A 19,502-nucleotide genomic window follows, 5' to 3' on the forward strand; every position below is an offset into this window, starting at 1 on the left:
AAATCCTACCGAGTGGTGAGCAATCTTCCCACTCGGGGGCTTAGCTGCGGTCCAGTACTCGCCTAAGTTTGTAAAATCCTACCGAGTGGTGAGCAATCCTCCCACTCGGGGGCTTAGCTGCAATCCAGTACTTGCCTAAGTTTGTAAAATCCTACCGAGTGGTGAGCAATCCTCCCACTCGGGGGCTTAGCTGCAGTCCAGTACTCGCTTAAGTTTGTAAAATCCTACCGACTGGTGAGCAATCCTCCCACTCGGGGGCTTAGCTGCAGTCCAGTACTCGCCTAAGTCTGTAAAATCCTTTCCCTAAGAGCTCCACCACCAGTACAACGTACGCTCCATCCCTACCCGCAAGGACGACGAGGTGCAAGTCGACCGCGGCCCTCTTCTCCGAGCTACGCCACAAATACAATGTACGCTCCACCCTTGTCCGCAAGGACGACAAGGCGCAGGTCGACTGCAACCCTCTTCTCCGAGCTACGCCACAAATACAACGTATGCTCCATCCTTGTCCGCAAGGACGACGAAGCGCAGGTCGACTGCAACCTTCTCCTCCGAGCTACGCCACAAGTACAACATGCGCTCCATCCTTCTCCACAAGGACGACGAGGCGCAGGTTGACTGCAACCTTTTCCTCCGAGCTACGCCACAAATACAACGGAGCAGATCCCAAAAGCAATGGCAAGTATACTGAAAAGTAGTTCGGATAAATCCTAAAGTTCCAAGCAACAAATCAAAGTATTCGAGCATCAAGCCCGAAGGAGTTTAATGGTTACAGCAACCACTCGGCATTCCAAGGCCAATTTAAGACAGGTTTAAATCTCATAGTTTGTTCACTCGGCAGAAGGAGGGCTGGAGGGTTCGACGAATTCGTCCAAGTCGATTCCATCTGCGATCCGAGTGGCAGCAGCGATGAAAGTCTCCATAAAGAACTGGAAGTCATGCCTTTTGGTGTTGGCGACCTTGATCGTCGCCAGCTTGTCTTCACAAGCTTCCTTGCAGTGGACTCTGACCAAGGACAACGCCACGTCAGCACCACACCGGGCAGAGGACTTCTTCCATTCTTGCACTCGACCAGGAATCTCGTTGAGCCAAGCCATCAGAGATTCCAGGTCATTTTGAAGCGTCGCCCCTGGCCAGAGTGATGAGTCAATCCGTGAAACTGCCACCTTCAGGCATGCGAGATAACTTGTGACGTTGGCGACACGGGATTCCAGTCGAAGCACGTTCATGGCAGTCTCATCGCAAACCAGAGAAACGATAGGGTCTAGACCAGTCTCGATCCTTCCGGTTTCCTCGTCAATGTTTTGGCAGAGTTCTGCAGTCAAAGAGTTAGTGAGTCAACTGTACAAGATTAACTTGCAAGCAGCAAAGCAGTCGGATTAAAAGGAGTACCTTCCAGCATAAGATAGAGCTTCTTGGCAGGAGTTCTCAGATAGGCTTCCGTGTCATTTCTCTTGCGGACCGCAGACTCCAGCTTCTCATTCAGGGCAATCTTATCCTTCTTCAAACGACTTACTTCTCGGTTAGACTCATTGAGACAGGACTTCAGCTTGTTCACCTCCCCTTCCAACGCTCCGACTGAAGCCAGCTTCTGGTCTGCAAGGGCAGTCTTGTCTTGAGCTTCCGTCTGTGCAGCTGCAAGGTCCAAGTCCTTCTTCTCCAGAGCCAACCTCATTTTCTCTGCAAAAGAAGCAATCGGATCAAACAAGAGATCAAAGAAATATCTTAAAAGACGATCGACGTGAACAGTCGACAGGCAGCTACCTTCCATACCAGCAGCTTCATCTTCGGCTTTCTTCAACTTTTGTCGGGCCAACTCGAAGTCGAGGTTGAGTTGCCTCTGCTTCTCCTCAAACTTGGCAAACATAGAAATGAGAGAACAAGATTTCTGCAGGAGGTAAAAGACGTGTCAATCGACAAGATCAAAGGTTATTTACTTCTGAGTGAATAAAACTTAAAAGTTCACTTAGACCCCAGCCGACTGCCCGCAGTCGATTGCGGTCTCGGGGACTACACCCAGCGGGTGCACTTGGCGTGCCCCCACTGATTCAGACCCAATCCAACCGGTCCGCCCTCTTCAAGTAAAAAAAATTATTCAGACCCCGGCCAACTGCCACCAGTCGACCGCGGTCTCGGGGACTACACCTAGTGGGTGCACTTGGCGTGCCCCCACTGGTTCAGATCTCATTCGACCGGTCCGCCCGGGTCGAGTGGAAGAAAAGAAAGAAAAAAAACTCAGACCCCAGTCGACTGCCCGTAGTCAACTGCGGTCTCGGGGACTACACCCAGTGGGTGCACTTAGCGTGCCCCCACCGATTTAGATCCTACTCGCCCAGACCGAGTGGAAGAGTGCAAATACCAAAGACAACAAAACACCCAGTGGGTGTACAGGTTCGATGCAAGCAATAAGAGATTGTATGAAAGAAAATATTTCGGGTAGCATATCCTAATAGAACAAGGTCAGTCGAAAGTTTACTCACCTGGACATTGGCCCGGAGAGTAGCGCTAGCGTCTTAAGCAGCCTGGTTATGCTCGTGCACCGTCTTCATCCGCTCCATCATCATGTTAGCCTGACGGATGGCTTCCACAGCCGCGTCCGACTGGTTTTCCGTAACATGGTAGTTGGTGAAGAAGGGGGCAGATGACCCAGGTGCGGCAGCTTGGAGCCCCGAAGCGTGAGGTTAGACGACTGAAGGGAACACCGGTTCAATCGACGGTGCAGGGCGCTCACTCGACAGTGGTACAACGAAAGTTACAGAGGCCCCGCCTACATCTTTAGATTGCCTTGCGGTTGGTGTGGTCGTCAGTCCCTGCTGAGACGTCTTGACAGGCGCTACTTTTTTGTTCTTTCTGGGCCTAGGGGCCACATCTTCATCATCATCTGGAAGATCGATGACATTAGGTGGAGCTGCAGAGAAATCAGTCGACCCCAAGTGAATCGCTAGAATTTAATCGACCAAGTAATCAAGAACAAGATCATAAGAGTTTTTACCTGGGTTGGAGGTAACCGCGTCTTCCATTTCCTCATCTCAATATTGGTAGGAAGAAGTTCCAGATGTAGAAGCACTACAAATGTCAACATTCAGTCGCTTACGTTCTGTTGCTCGAGTCAACCAAAGGAACAGATCAGATGTTTACCCGGAGATGGTGGGTACGGTCACTTTGATTCTAGGCAAAGCCTTCGGTGGTTTAGAGGAGGTGGCTTTCGATGCTTTTAGCGCAGGAGGCGGTAAAATCTTGGGCTGTTTCGATATCTTCTCAGTCGGCGTTGGCGAAGACGTCCGAGGGCGCTTCAAAGATGGCCCAGTCGATGCAGCCGCAAGGACCGGGGTGCTCGCCGGGTCTTGAGCGTGCTTGGATCTTCTCTCTCTGCGAGGAGGTGAGTCGACCTCCTCGTCATCACTCGAGTCGTCGCTCTCCTCGTCCTCCTCCGCATCCGAGTGCCACTCGCCACTCTCGCCCCCGCTCGCCCCTTCCTCAACGTCTTGCTCCTGCACTCCATTGGGCATTGAGTACATATCAATAAGAGCCTGAAAAGACAATGAACGAAAGAAATGCAGTCGATCGTCAACAAGGTGTCACACAGTGAATCGAGAAGATACTTGGCAAAGCAGAATCATACCTGTTCCGGCTGGCGCGAGTGGTCGAATGGAATCACCCTCCTAGACCCCCGAGGATTATCTTTGTTGTCGGTGATTCCTCTCAGCCACTTCTCCACCGTGTCTTCACTAACATCCTCCGGGTGGATCCGAGTGGAGTCCTCGATTCCCGAGTACATCCACATCGGATGGTCACGGGCTTGAAGTGGTTGGATGCGTCGACTAAGAAAGACCTCCAGCAGGTCCATTCCAGTCACCCCGTCACAGACAAGTTGGACGACCCGCTCGACCAACGCCTTCACCTGCGCCTTCTCTTCCGGGATCACCCTTAGGGAGGAGGGCCTCTCCACTCAAGCCAAGGAAAAGGGGGGAAGTCCAGTCGACTGACCCGGGGTCGGTTGGTCCTTACAGTAAAACCAGGTTGACTGCCAGCCCCGGACCGAGTCAGGAAGGATCATAGCTTGGAAGGTGCTCTTATTCCTCATTTGGATTCCAAGGCCCCCGCACATCTGAATCACATGCGTCCTCTCGTCACTCGGGTTGGCCTTCTTGACCAACTAGGAGCGACAGGTGAATATGTGCTTGAATAGACCCCAGTGCGGTCGACAACCCAAGAAATTTTTGCACATCGACACAAAGGCAGCAAGATACACTATGGTATTTGGAGTGAAGTGGTGGAGTTGAGCCCCGAAGAAGTTCAAAAGGCCATGAAAGAAAGGATGGGGAGGCAAAGAGAACCCGTGGTCAACATGAGTGGCGAGGAGAACACACTCACCCTCCAGCGGCCGCGGCTCGGTCTCGTTCCCCGGGAGCCGCGCCGATTCGTGGGGGATCAATCCCCCCTCAACCAGGTCGTCAAGGTCGTCCTGGTTGATCGTTGAGCGGATCCAATCACCCTGGATCCAGCACGGCGGCAGGCCAGACCTTGACGAGGACCCCCCCTGGCTGGTCCTCTTTCCTTTTGCCTTCGCGGTCGCCTTCTTCGCGCGCTCCAACGCCACCGTCTTCTCCTTTCCCATGGCGGCGGATCGAGTCCGTGCAAGGCTACGACACCGAGAGCGGAAGCGGGCGCCGCGGAGAAATCTGAGGAAGAAGAAAGAGGATGAGGGCGCACTGTTCAAAAGCCCGGTCCGGTGCCTTTTATAAGGTCACTTCCGAGTGACTGACTTGTAGGCCCGGACGATCTAAACAAATCCCGCAACAGTCACGTGCACAATACGTGGTGAAAAAGGTGGCACGGGAATCGAGGTGACCTGCCTAATCCATCCCGATTACCACGGCTTCGCCCGTCCGGTGCGCTTCCTGAAATTCGAATCTTGCGAAATCCGTGGACAGCAGAACAACTTGTTAGACGGAAGACATCCTCCGCATCATCATTCGGAACTCTACCGTAAAAGTTTACTCGACAAAAACTAAGAATGGACCAAGGCGACTGAAAAATAAGTTGGTGTCATCCCCTCAGTTCATTGATCCAGAGCAAGATATACTCATGGCACGAAACATGAGTCGGAAGTGTTTTCAACTCCTTCCTCACTCAAACCCTGATCCATTCGGGGGCTAATGATGAAGGTATGTACCTAGGGTAGGGTCATGGATCTGTTCAAGATACCCTCCCCAAGGACATCCCTAAACGTAGCAGGAGCATTTGAAGAAAAATCATCATCCACTCGACCATGAAGTTATGTTCCACTCGACAATCCTGAAGACACTCGACTGTACAGATAATCACTCGACTACCAGAAGATCTAGAGCCACTCCACTCTGCAACGGTCGAGAATTAAGTCATAGCTTTAATGGTCATTATGTATCTTTATTGCAGGCGTTACCAGTAACGCCCCCATCTTTATGTACCTTAAACCCTCTGTGACGTGGGCTGGCTGGGGTCTTGGCGCACTCTATATAAGCCACCCCCTCCACAGGCACAAGGGTTCGCACTTTCTGTAACACACACGCATATAATCCAGTCAACCGCCTCCGGGCTCCGAGACGTAGGGCTGTTACTTCCTCCGAGAAGGGCCTGAACTCGTAAAACTCCCGAGTACAACTCCTCCATAGCTAAGATCTTGCCTCTATATTCTTACCTCCATTCTACTGTCAGACTTAGAACCACAACAGTCACCACATACATAGCATAGTTGGGATTCAAGATGGCATGTTTCTCTCATAGGTTGGTGCACATGCGTATCTTGCCCATTTGAGCAATCGAGCTAGTGTCTCTCTAGTATTCGCACAACAAGAGCATTTTTCCTGGTTGCACATTTGAGCTCACCCCTTGGTTGTGCGGATACCATCTATCTTCCGTGTGTGTGTTCCTAGTGATATCCTTGGGTTTGATCTATTTGCTTTACTTGCATCTTTGTAAATCATCTCAACCTTATTGATATCTTGTCTAACATTTGCTTGAAATTTTTACCACCCTCCTAACCGAGCTACTCCATGAGCCTTCTACTTGTAGGTGTGAGAAACAAACCCGGTTCCAATTCTACTATTGTGGCATTACATTGAGTGACACTTGTTACATCCTCAATCCTCGGAAAAGGTAACTTTGGTATTGTTCTCTCATTTTCCTACTCACCCCACTTGGTTACGATGGATAGGCCAACTTCGTCGGTGAACGCGCTTTTCGAGGAGCAAGACGGTGATCACGGCTACGTAACAAGGAACCACTTCTTCATCGCGCAACGAGCTCTACATCAAGAGAGCGAAGCATTGGGTGAACGCTTGGAGCAACTCGCCTCCGACCTTCATCAATCGGAAACATGGAACCGTGACTACATCGATGAAAAGTTCAATACAGAAATGGAGGAACTCTGCAACCTAATCGTGCGATGCCCGTCTTCCTCATCCTCATTATCAAGACGACTTCACTCAAGCCACCGATCAAGTCAGCAATCTTCGGACTACTCCTCCTATGAATCAAGTTCTCCCCGAGCTCGAGTCCCTCGTCGTGAAGATCCTCAAGATCGCTAACCTCCAGAAAATCCATTCCATGGCAACGGCTTACAAGACCGTATCCGAACTTGTGAAGGGCCGCGATAATAAGCGCAAGAACCAAAGGACAAAGAGAAAGTACCTCCACAAGTACCTCGTAAAGAGACTCAAGACGATCATGCCATCCATCAAGCACAAGCACTCAAGGCAAAACGCGCACTCTGCGAGTCCACTCGAGCCGTTGCGGAGCACAACCGCCAAGTGCGAGAACAAGAGGAAGCTCTTCGTTGAGAGTTCCAAGAAGAAGCCGCGCATCGCGAAGAACAACAAGAAAGGCGCAACCAAGCGCATATTCCTCGTCCTCCTCCACGACAAGAGCGACACCAAGTGGAACAAGTGCTTCACGACCATCCTCCATGCCAAGAGCGACAACTACAACGAGCAAAAGAAGATCGCCATGGCCTCACTCGAGTTCCAAGACTACGTCCTCATTTGGTAGGAACAAGTGATCGACTGATGACAAGCACGTGGAGAACCACCAATAACAACTTGGATGGAAATGAAGGATGTCATGAGAGCTTGCTTCGTGCCTACACACTACACCCATGATCTCTTCAAGAAGTTGCAACTCCTCAAGCAAGGAACGAACATGGTGGAAGAATACTACCAAGAGATGGAGATCGCCACGATACGAGCCAATGTCAAGGAACACAACGAGCAAACAATGGCCCGCTTCTTGAACGGCCTCAACCACCCCATCAAGCGGATTGCCGACTTCCAACCATACTCAAACCTTCTTGAGCTTGTTCACCAAGCGACCAAGGCCGAGCGAAAAGTGCAAGATGACTTCAAATACACCAAGTACTCATCCAAGACTTTCGGCTCCTACTCTCAAGCTCCTGCGACTTCGGCAACTCCTACCTCAACTAGAACATCACCAAGTGCCGGCGACAAGTCAAGTTCCAAGCAAGCTACGCCTTCCTTGACTCGCTCTCTGGCAAGCAACTACAATTCCAAGAATCCATCATCTTCGGCACCACCAAACGACCCCGTCAACACAAGTTCTTTCAAGTGTTTCACATGTGGAGGCCGAGGACACAAGTCCTTCGAATGCACCAACAAGCGGACAATGATTTTCAACAATGATGGCACATACGACTCGATGAGTGAAGAAGAAATGGAACCCCTTGAGCACGTCGCAATGCACCGCCGCGTGAACGAAGATGAAGATGATCAAGTGTTTTGTGACAACGATTCAAGTCCCTCTCTCGTGGTATCCAAGGTCTTGACGCTCCAACACCATCAAGATGAAGACCAACGATGCCACATCTTCCACACCAAGGCCGGCATCAATGGGCATTCCGTGAAGGTCATCATCGACGAAGGAAGTTGTCACAACTTGGCTAGCAACGAGCTATGTTCCAAGCTGCAATTAGTCAAGAAGAAGCACCCTCATCCCTACAAGGTGCAATGGCTAAGCGACTCCGGCACTATTCAAGTGGAGCATATGATACAAGTTTCATTCAAGATCGGCGCCTACGAGGACACCTTGGAGTGTGACGTCGTACCTATGTCCGTGTGCCATCTTCTCTTGGGTCGACCTTGGCAATTTGACCGCGGAGTCACCCACAATGGAAGAACAAACCACTATAGCTTCAAGATGAAAGGCAAGGAATATGTGCTTCGACCTATGTAAGCCAAGTAATCGCCGACAAGCAAGCTTCCAACCAATGTAGAGAGCCTAGCGAGAGAGTGAACCACCAAAAATAAAGTGAGAGCCACAAGCCAAAATTGAGCGCCTCTTCGCCAAGAGAGAAAAACTTAGTCCTCCTAGCCACAAAAAGAGAGATGAGAGACATATGTGAGAACCCATCGAGTGTCATCCACTTTGTCCTCCTATGCAAAGATGACGTGGCAGAAACTAACAATCCTAATCCTCTACCTCCAGTGTTTTCTAACTTGTTGCAGGAATTCAAAGATGTCTTCCCCGATGAGCTACCTCCCAATCTCCCTCCTCTACGTGGCATTGAACATAGGATCGACCTCATCCCCGGTGCACCTCTTCCGAACAAGGCTCCCTACCGCGTCAATCCCGAAGAAACTAAGGAGAACCAACAGCAAGTACAACAACTCATCGACGACGGTCATGTACGTGAAAGCTTGAGCCCTTGTGCCGTTTCGGTTATACTTGTGCCCAAGCAAGAAGGTAGTTTTCGCATGTGCTCTGATTATAGACCCATCAATGTTATCACTGTTCGTTATAGGCATCCCATACCTCGCCTAGATGATATGTTAGATGAGCTTAGCGGCGCGACCATTTTCTCCAAAATTGATCTCAAAAGTGGCTATTATCAAATACGCATACAAGAAGGTGACGAATGGAAAACTGCTTTCAAAACTAAATTTGGCTTGTAAGAGTGGTTACTTATGCCTACGGGTTTGTCGGAAGCTCCCGATACTTTCATGCAACTTATGAATTTTGTGCTTCGTCCTTACATTGGAGTGTTTCTTGTGGTCTACTTCGATGGCATTCTTGTTTTTAGCAAATCCATCAAAGATCATGTGACGCATGTTAGGACCGTGTTGCAAACTCTTTGCAAGGAACGTCTTTTTGCAAACATGAAAAAGTGCACGTTTGGAGTTGACAAGCTTGTCTTCTTGGGTTTCATTGTTTATTCCAAGGGTGTCCATGTTGATGAGTCTAAAATTGAAGCAATTAAAACTTGGCCACAACCTACTAATTTGCAACAAGTGCGTAGTTTTCTTGGTCTTGTAGGTTTCTATCGTCGCTTTGTGAAGGATTTTAGCTCTATCGCTGCACCGTTGCATGCTTTGAGTAAGAAGAATGCACCCTTTGTTTGGGGACCTTTGCAATCAACCGCTTTTGATGAGCTCAAATCCTTGCTTACTCATGCTCCGATTCTTGCTTTGCCTAACTTTGACAAAACTTTTGAGGTCCATTGTGATGCTAGTGGTAATGGAATTGGAGGAGTTTTAATGCAAGAAAAGCGCGCTATTGCATATTTTAGTGAAAAACTCTCTGGTGCTCAACTTAACTATCCCATCTATGACAAATAATTGTATGCTTTAGTGTGTGTGTTACATGTTTGGGAGCATTACCTTAGACCGCATGAGTTTGTCATACATACCGATCATGAGACTCTAAAGTACCTTAAAGGCCAAACCAAGTTGAATAAACGGCATGCTAAATGGAGTGAATTTATTGAATATTTCCCCTATGTGATCAAGTACATTAAGGGCAAAGAGAATATTGTGGCGGATGCCCTTTCCCGCAAATGCATGTTACATACTCAACTTGAATTGAATGTTGTTGGATTTGATCATATCAAACATTTTTATGAGCATGATGTGACTTTTGCTATTCCCTATGCTAAGTATGTAACGCATACTTCTTGGGAACGATACTATATCAAAGATGGTTACCTTATGAAATCTAACAAACTATGCATTCCCGAGTCTTCTCTTCGTTTGTTACTTTTGCAAGAAACTCATGGAGGTGGACTCATGGGACATCTTGGATGCGACAAGACTTTTGCCTCGCTCTCCAAGCACTATTTTTAGCCTCACATGTATCGCGATGTTGCACGTTTCACCACATGGTGCTCTACATGTTGCAAAGTTGAGTCACAATCTCAATCCCATGGTTTACATATGCCTCTATCTATTCCACATCAACCTTGGGAAGATATTAGCCTGGATTTTATACTTGGCTTACCTAGAACTCAAAATGGCAAGGATTCCATATTTGTTGTCGTAGATCGCTTTTCTCAAATGGCTCATTTTATCCCATGCAATAAGAGAGATGATGCTTCACATGTTGCCAATATCTTTTGTAGGGAAATCTTGAGGTTGCACGGCGTGCCAAAGACAATTGTGTCGGACCAGGACATCAAGTTCCTAAGCTACTTTTGGAAGACGCTTTACGCCAAACTCGGAATCAAGCTCCTCTTCTCCACTGCGTATCATCGTCAAACCGATGGCCAAACGGAAGTCACCAACCGGACGTTGCCACTCTCCTACGCGTGTTAATCAAGAGGAATATCAAGGAATGGGAGGAGTGCCTACCTACCATTTAGTATTCCTACAACCGTGCAAGACACTCTACAACCGGCAAGTACCCCTTCGAGGTTGTCTATGGCTTCAACCCATTGTCGCCATTGGACATCCTTCCTCTACCACTTCAAGAACGAGGAAGCATGGATGCTAGTACAAGAGCCGCCTACCTCAAGAAAATGCATGAAGAAACACGTTCTATGATCGAGCGCCACGCACAACGACCCGCCTCCAAGCTCAACACCCACAAGTCTCCCATGGTGTTCCAACCGGGTGATCAAGTATGGATACATCTACGCAAGGACCGCGTCCCCAAGGAAAGAAAGTCCAAGCTACTCCCAAGAGCCGATGGACCCTTCAAGGTGCTCGCACGCTACAACAACAACGCCTACAAGGTCGACATCCCACGCGACAAGTACAACGTGAGCGACATCTTCAACGTCAAAGACTTGGCCAAGTACCATGGTGATGACGATCATGATCCGTGGTCGGATCTCTCCCAAGGGGGGGAGATGATGCAGAGCATCCTTCCATCATCCCCATGGACTCTACACCAACGCATCAAGCCCCTCGTGGACCTGTGACAAGAGCGAGAGGACGTGCTTTGGAAACCGAGGTGAACTCCTTCCTACTTGACTTGCATACGGATACAAATGGGACTTGGTTGCTACCTCACCAAAATATGCTATGTCTCATTAGATACGAAGAGGAACACTACCATGAAGCTCAGGAGAATCACCAAGGAGAAGGAGGACCACTCCAAGGCCACGCGAACCAAGAAGGAGCGCAACAGCAGCAACACTGGAAGTCCCAGGTGACCCCATGCGCACGGGCCCCCGAGACCCCATACCCACGGACTACCCAGGAAGTTGGCGCTGGAGCACCCCGTGCACACGGTGTGTACCATGCCCATGGGACCCCCGTGCGCACGGGCCTCCCAGGATGGCCGGCTGAGATTGCATCTCGCCCTCCTCTTCATCTCCTTCGACCCCAAGGCTATATAAGTCGTACCTAGAACCTTGTTTAGGGGTAGCAAAGTATATGTGAGACATTTGTGAGCTTTGCTCCTTGTATCCCATCCTCTTGGAGATCTAGACCTTGGGATTATCAAGCCCTCCTCTTGGAGAAGATCAGGATCAAGACCTCACCTAGTGGGAAGAACTTACCTAGTGCTATTTTCCTTGAATTGTTCATGTAATCTTGTGGATCTCATGTGTGCTACTCTAGTGGATGTGATATTTGGGTTTGTTTGAGTGTTTTGTGCATTGTGTTCTTGAGTGTTCTTCCTCTTTTCCCCCTCCAAGTGTGAAAAGATCCCCTCTAGGGTTTTGCCCTACAACACAGTAGCAGCAGATGTGGCTGGGGAGGTCGCGGCTTGCGGCGTGCAAAGCTTCGGTGGTGGCCATGGCTGCACGAACTCACGGATGGAACTACAGGTGCAAGCAGCCGAAGGAGGGTGTCGACGCGGGAGGAGAAGCAGGAAGGACGCGGAGCGTGAGGTGTGACAACCAGGGTGAGGCACAACAAATGTGGGGCACCATGGGAGGCAAGCAGGAGGCGCCATGCGGAGGGGCGGGAGGACCCAGGAGGCGAGGATGGTGGGCATTGGGCAAAGAAGAAGCTCATCCCCTTTGGGCTTGAGGGAGGCAAGGAGGAGGATTTGATGGTGGCTGGGTTGGTCGTTTAGATCGGGAGGGGATGCACTGATTGGTGGTGGCGGAAATCAAGGGAGGTGGCCGGAGGCTGCTGGTTGGCAGGGATAGAACCCGAGGAAGATGCGGCTGGCGGTGGCTCTCGGGAGTGGATGGATGGGACAGCTAGGGGCTAGGGTTACGTCTGCTATATATAGCATGTGGATCTGGTTGGGGCTATTTGGTCCCTCCGATCATAATCGGACGATTCGAGATAATAGGTTAGGTGAGTCCAATGAAGAACCGAATATATTTTAGGGATGTTTGGGGATGACCCAGACCCATCGGTAACGACAACTCGGTTCGAGTTTGAGGAAGTTTCGAACACACGCGAGGGGTCTAAGAGAGGGTCAACAAAGACAAACGGTCTCACAACATGCCATGGAGAAAAGGAGCGAAGCGGCAATGACAAACAACTACAAGTTTTATGAAAACATGCGGATGCAATGCACATGATGTGATGATGAAATGCAACAGCAAAAATAAATCACACGACAACAACAAAATAACTGGAAGGCTTCTGGAGCATCGGTCTCCGGTCATTACAGGCACCAACTTACCCAACACGCTTGATTAACTCTGACCAGACACACTTTAAGGGGTCATGCCCGCCTTGGCTGGTCAACATGCCGTAGTCCTACCTAGGCTCAACAGAGAGGCCAGCATGCCAGTCTACATCCTAAATGTGAAGGGGGCATGAGCCAATCATCCTTAGCAATCCTGCATGTTGCAAACCTGGCCTGGAGAAGACCCACACCCTGATACAGGCGCAGGTGGTTACCATCCAACCAACGCGCCCCGCTAAATTGCTGACGTCTGAGAGCTTTTGGGAGAATCATACGATGCCTAGTGTTCATAGTTATTCCCACGTGGTGGTTAGTGCGAAAAGGCCAGGGCCTACTTGGATCACATATCCAAACCTTTAGTAACTTGGGAGGGCGCGGAGACGATTAGTGATCCATGATCTATGGTCCTGTCGCCCGGTCTCGCAGACTTATGGCAAGGACCAAGACTGCCTAGCCGTGCCGCATAATTATCTCGCGGGTGCCGTCACGGTCAACCCGACTTCAACATCTCTCGCGGGTACTCCTCGGGGCCGACCCGACTTCAACAAGGTTCTGAGGAAAGTCAAAGTAATCGTGTGTCCATAACATCAAGGGGGAAATCCGAGGAATCACCCTCAATGGATTCCTACTTGATGTAACCGTCAAGGGTGAACTTGGAGGAATCACCCTCGAAGGGTTCACACTTGAGGTGTTTCATGACAGAGTCGTCATCGGTAGTGGAGAAGGAGGAATCACCCCCCCCCCCCGTTATCCATGATCAATTAGCTACACTACAGAGATATCATCAGGAGTGCGTTTGGAGGTATCACCCTCGGGACTCGATAGTAACTGTCTAGAGTCGTACAACCAGGGGGTGTCGGTGATGTGGGGATCTCTGCGCTTCGATCACATTGATCGAGTCATCCAGCAGGTGGGGCCAGTCAACTGTTGACTCGGTAGTTGACTGGTCAACTGATGACGTGATAGTTGACTGGTCAACCTTTGACTGGTCAGTGGGTCCAGCGAGACCCGCACGTTAGTGACTCTGGGCCAGTTAACAGTTTTTATTAAAACTTAACTGATATAGTTAGTGCCCTAGGGCCCGCTGTCAGTGGGGTTAGTTGGGGTTAATTAAGTGGCTAATTAATCGGTCGGGGCCCACATGGTAGTGAGCTGGTCGCCTCTGTCTGGGCACGCACGTGTGACCTCACAAAGGAGCATTGGCAGCCACGGCCACAAGCAGGCGGGCGCGGGCACAACCAGCAGCGTGGCCGGTAGAGGGCGCCGCCGATGCGGGGCATGGTGCGACGGGCAGCTGGGGAGTGGTAGTGGCGAGGCAACACGTGGGCTGGGTAGCAGGGACACAATGGCTGCGGTGAGCGTGGCGGGCAGTGGTGGATGCGACGAGCAGCAACGAGCGGGACGAGGCGGACAGGGACAACGGTGGCACGGGGCTGCGCGGGTGTGGCCAGGGGCGGGTAGGGCGCGCAGCCACTCACAGCCGGGCGCGTCCAGAGGGTGCGGCGAGTGCGCACAAGACATGGGCGAGGCGCTGTGGTCGTGCTTGATACGTCTTCAACGTTTCTATAATTTTTGATTGCTCCATGCTATATTATCTACTGTTTTGGACATTATTGGGCTTTATTATCCACTTTTATATTATTTTTGGGACTAACCTATTAACCGAAGGTCCAGCCCAGAATTGTTGTTTTTGCCTGTTTTAGGGTTTCGAAGAAAAGGAATATCAAACGGAGTCCAAACGGAATGAAACCTTCGGGAACGTGATTTTCTCACCGAATACAACTCATGAGACTTGGACCCTACGTCAAGGCACGTAATAGGAGGCCACGAGGTAGGGGGCGCGCCCTACCCTACCAGGCACGCCCCCACCCTTGTGGGCCCCCTGTTGCTCCACCGACGTACTTCTTCCTCCTATATATATCCACGTACCCCCAAACGATCAGATACGGAGCCAAACACCTCATTCCACCACCGCAACTTTCTGTATCCACGAGATCCCATCTTGGGGCCTGTTCCGGAGCTCCGCCGGATGGGGCATCGATCACGGAGGGCTTCTACATCATCATCCAACATCTCCGATGAAGTGTGAGTAGTTTACTTCAGACCTATGGGTCCATAGTTAGTAGCTAAATGGCTTCTTCTCTCTTTTTGGATCTCAATACAATGTTTTCCCCCTCTCTCGTGGAGATCTATTCGATGTAATCTCCTTTTTGCGGTGTGTTTGTTGAGACCGATGAATTGTGGGTTTGTGATCAAGTCTATCTATGAATAATATTTGAATCTTCTCTGAATTCTTTTATGTATGATTGGTTATCTTTGCAAGTCTCCTCGAACTATCAGTTTGGTTTGGCCTACTAGATTGGTTGTTCTTGCCATGGGAGAAGTGCTTAGCTTTGGGTTCGATCTTGCAGTGTCCTTTCCCAGTGACAAAAGGGGCAGCAAGCACGTATTGTATCGTTGCCATCGAGGATAACAAGATGGGGTTTTTATCATATTGCATGAAACTATCCCTCTACATCATGTCATCTTGCTTAAGGCGTTACTCTGTTTTTAACTTAATACTCTAGATGCATGCTGGATAGCGGTCGATGAGTGGAGTAATAGTAGTAGTTGCAGGCAGGAGTCGGTCTACTTGTCTCAGACGTGATGCCTATATACATGATCATACCTAGATATTCTCATAACTATGCTCAATTCTGTCAATTGCTCAACAGTAATTTGTTCACCCACCGTAGAATACTTATGCTCTTGAGAGAAGCCACTAGTGAAATCTATGGCCCCCGGGTCTCTTTCTCATCATATCAATCTCCATCACTTTATTACTGCTTTGCTTTTTTACTTTGCATCTCTATACCAAAATACCAAAAATATTATTTATCATCTCTATCAGATCTCACTTTCGTAAGTGACCGTGAATGGATTGACAACCCCTAAGCGTGTTGGTTGTGTTGAGCTATTGTTTTTATGTAGGTACGAGGGACTTGTGCATGGCCTCCTACTGGATTGATACCTTGGTTCTCAAAAACTGAGGGAAATAGTTACGCTACTTTGCTGCATCATCCTCTCCTCTTCGGGTAAATCCAACGAAGTGCTCAGGAGATAGCAAGAAGAATTTCTGGCGCCGTTGCCGCGGAGTCTGCGCAAAAGTCAACATACCAAGTACCCATCGCAATCCCTATCTCCCACATTACATTATTTGCCATTTTCCTCTCGTTTTCCTCTCCCCCCCAATTCACCCTTGCCGTTTTATTCTCCCTATCTCTCTCTATCCTCCCTCTCTATTTGCCTCTTTTTGCCTGTTTGCTTTTTGTTTGCTTGTGTGTTAGTTTGCTTGTTTTTCGTGATGGCTCAAGATAATACTAAATTGAGTGACTTCACCAATACCAACAACAATGATTTCCTTAGCACTCTGATTGCTCCTCTTACTGATGCTGAATCTTGTGAAATTAATACTGCTTTGCTGAATCTTGTCATGAAAAATCCGTTCTCCGGCCTTCCTAGTGAAGACGCCGCTACCCATCTTAACAGCTTCGTTGATTTTTGTGACATGCAAAAGAAGAAAGATGTTGATAATGATATTGTTAAATTGAAGCTATTTCCTTTCTCGCTTAGAGATCGTGCGAAAGCTTGGTTTTCATCTTTGCCTAAAAATAGTATTGATTCGTGGAACAAGTGCAAAGATGTTTTTATCTCTAAGTATTTTCCTCCCGCTAAGATCATCTCTCTTAGAAACGATATTATGAATTTTAAGCAACTTGATCATGAACATGTTACACAAGCTTGGGAGAGAATGAAATTAATGATACGTAATTTCCCTACTCATGGTTTAAATTTGTGGATGATTATACAAATTTTTTATGCCGGATTGAATTTTTCTTCTAGAAATCTTTTAGATTCGGCCGTGGGAGGCACTTTCATGGAAATCACTTTAGGAGAAGCTACTAAACTCCTAGATAATATTATGGTTAATTATTCTCAATGGCATACTGAAAGATCTTCTAAAAAGGTGCACGCGATAGAAGAAATTAATGTTTTGAGTGGAAAGATGGATGAACTTATGAAATTATTTGCTAATAAGAGTGTTTCTTCTGATCCTAATGATGTGCCATTGTCTACTTTGATTGAGAATAATAATGAATCTATGGATGTGAATTTTATTGGTAGGAACAATTTTGGTAACAACGCGTGTAGAGGAAATTTCAATCCTAGGCCTTATCCTAGTAATCCCTCTAATAATTATGGTAATTCCTACAACAATTCTTATGGAAATTATAATAAGATGCCCTCTGATTTTGAATCTAATATTAAAGAATTTATTACTTCAAAAAAGAAATTTAATGCTATGTGAGGGAGTCCTGGATTAGGGGGTCTCCGGACAGCCGGACTATCTCTATTGGCCGAACTATTAGACTATGAAGATACAAGATTGAAGACTTCGTCTCGTGTCCGGATGGGACTCTACTTGGCATGGAAGGCAAGCTAGGCAATACGGATATGGATATCTCCTCCTTCGTAACCGACCTTGTGTAACCCTAACCTTCTCCGGTGTCTATATAAACCGAAGGGTTTTAGTCCGTAGGACAACAACCACAACATACAATCATGCCATAGGCTAGCTTCTAGGGTTTAGCCTCTTCGATCTCATGGTAGATCTACTCTTGTACTACCCATATCATCAATATTAATCAAGTAGGACGTAGGGTTTTACCTCCATCAAGAGGGCCCGAACCTGGGTAAAACATCGTGTCCCCTGCCTCCTATTACCATCCGGCCTAGACGCACAGTTCGGGACCCCCTACCTAAGATCCGCCGGTTTTGACACCGACATTGGTGCTTTCATTGAGAGTTCCTCTGTGTCGTCGCCGTTAGGCTTGATGGCTCCTACTATCATCGATAGCGATGCGGTCTAGGGTGAGACTTTTCTCCCCGGACAGATCTTCGTATTCGGTGGCTTTGCACTGCGGGCTAATTCGCTTGGCCATCTGGAGCAGATTGAAAGCTATGCCCCTGTCCATCAGGTCAGAATTGGAAGCTTAAACTACACGGCTGATATCCATGGAGATTTGATCCTCGACGGATTCAAGCCTCTGCCTTGTGCGCCACGCGGTCACGATGAGCATGACTTAGCTCTCCCATCGGACAGTGTTAAGGAGATCGCACCGGCAGCCGCTCCGGCCCTCAATTCGGAGCCAGTCGCGCCTTCCGCGGACGGGTAGATGGACCCCACCATGGAGGCCTTACCCTCAGCGGCGATCGAGCCGAACATCGACCTTGCCTTGCACGTGAGCCGTGTTGTTAAACTGTCGGATCCTTCTCCGGCCACGGACTCCGAACCGCCTGCGCCTGTTCCTATCGAATCCGATTGGGCACCGATCATGGAGTTTACCTCCGCGGGTATTTTTTAGCACTCGCCCTTTGGCAACATACTGAACTCATTAAGGTCTCTCTCCTTGTCAGGAGAATCCTGGCCAAACTACGTCCGACAGGATTGGGATGCGGACGATGAAGAAATTCGACGCCCACCCACCACCCACTTAATAGCCACTGTCGTTGACTCAACCGACATGCTCGACTTCGACTCCGAAGACATCGACGGTACGGACGACGATGCGGGAGGCGAAAAGGAACCACCGCCCATAGGGCGCTAGACGTCCACCTCATCATATGGCGTATACATGGTGGACACACCAAAACAAGACGACGAGGAGGAACGGAAGGACGCAACGAAGGCTTGTTCCCTCGAGAAACAGTCAAAGCGGCGGCGTAAGCGCCGCCCAAAATCCCACCTCGGCAGAAATACCGATCATACAAACCTAGTGTTGGAGCAGGGCGAACCACTCCCAGACCACGACAATACGAAGAAGCAAACCGAACAAACCAATTCTGTCAAAGATAATAGTCCGGACGACATAACGCCGGACAGGCACCCGGAGCAGCAGGATGCCCGTCAAAGGCTTGTTGCCACCGCGAGGAGTCTGAAAAAGCAGAAGCAAAGGCTCAAGGTTGCGCAGGACATAGTCCAAATCAGATGGAGTAAAGTACTCAACACAGCAGCGAAGTACGGCGGCAATCGCCCCACCAAGAGCTACCCAAAGCGGAAGTTGCTACTTGAATTCGATGAGGAGGCCCTAGACCCCCCACAACCAAAAATTAAAACAGCCATCTGGCCGGATAGACGACCTCACGGCCAACATAAAGCGGCAAGCAACACCGCACATAAGCCAATACGCGGTCCACGAGAGGGCTTGCATCAAAAGGACGGCGAAACCAGATCCATCTATGGACCACGCAAGCGTGCTCCAGCATACGATGCAACACAACAAACATCCAAACAACGCGGTACACCCAGATATAGGGGTGCCACACACCCCCTATGTTTCACCGATGAGGTGCTGGACCATGAATTTCCAGAGGGATTCAAACCCGTAAACATAGAGGCATACGATGGAACAACAGACCCTGGGGTCTGGATTAAGGACTATATCCTCCATATCCACATGGCTCGGGGAGATGATCTCCACGCCATTAAGTATTTACCCCTCAAACTCAAAGGGCCGGCTCGGCACTGGCTTAAGAGCCTCCCTGAAAGTTCCATTGGAAGCTAGGAAGAGCTCGAAGACGCCTTTTGGGCAAATTTTCAA

The sequence above is a fragment of the Triticum dicoccoides genome, chromosome 1A, assembly GCF_002162155.2.
Source record: "Triticum dicoccoides isolate Atlit2015 ecotype Zavitan chromosome 1A, WEW_v2.0, whole genome shotgun sequence".
NCBI lineage: Eukaryota > Viridiplantae > Streptophyta > Magnoliopsida > Poales > Poaceae > Triticum > Triticum dicoccoides.